Source organism: Propithecus coquereli, unplaced genomic scaffold, assembly GCF_000956105.1.
Source record: "Propithecus coquereli isolate 6110/MARCELLA unplaced genomic scaffold, Pcoq_1.0 Scaffold415, whole genome shotgun sequence".
Lineage (NCBI taxonomy): Eukaryota > Metazoa > Chordata > Mammalia > Primates > Indriidae > Propithecus > Propithecus coquereli.
In genome coordinates, this window is record NW_012149897.1 from 1,621,959 (window position 1) to 1,622,687 (window position 729).

A 729-nucleotide genomic window follows, 5' to 3' on the forward strand; every position below is an offset into this window, starting at 1 on the left:
TCTCTGGAAGAGATTAATTCCTAATTCCTCCAGGCTGGACAGTATGTCTCTAAGAGATTTCAGTGATAGATTGATGCACTTTCAGCCTCTTTAGAGAAGCAGCTCTAGATGGTTAAGGCCCCAGGCCCTTTGGAAATTTAACCATCCCCATGTGCATTTCTTCTTTTTTCGTAGAGCAGACCGTCAAATTGACGTAACTCTGAATAGTGATGAGTGAGAAGGAAACCCAAAGCCAGCCCGGAGGGGCAGTTGCTTCCTCGATCTTCCCTGATAACAGCTGCATCTACTCTCCAACACCGAGTGTGTCCCTACTGCACATACAGACTGCAGCTACCTCCCTACCTATATACTTCTATTTTCATAATTCACTCCTGAGCCTCATGAGGACAAACACTGTTTCTTAATTACACATATCCTTCCCTCCTAGCCAAACACATAGTGTGAGGCAGATGCCTGAATAAATATTTATTGCACTGAACAAAAACAGGATCAGTAGTGTTCTCACAAGGCTGTCAGATGTCTGCTCTTTCCTGCCACCAAGAGATCCTCTAGCAACACCTCTCGTGTCTTCTCTTCTTTTCTTTGCTGTTCTTGAGCTCTACAGAGGTGTCTGAGAGTTCCAGCACCTGCTATAGAATTACAAATATGACCAAGTCATGTGTGTGGTATGTGCTGGGGAAGGCCACTTATTAAAAAAAGCTCATCTTAAATAAATAATAAAAGAGAAAT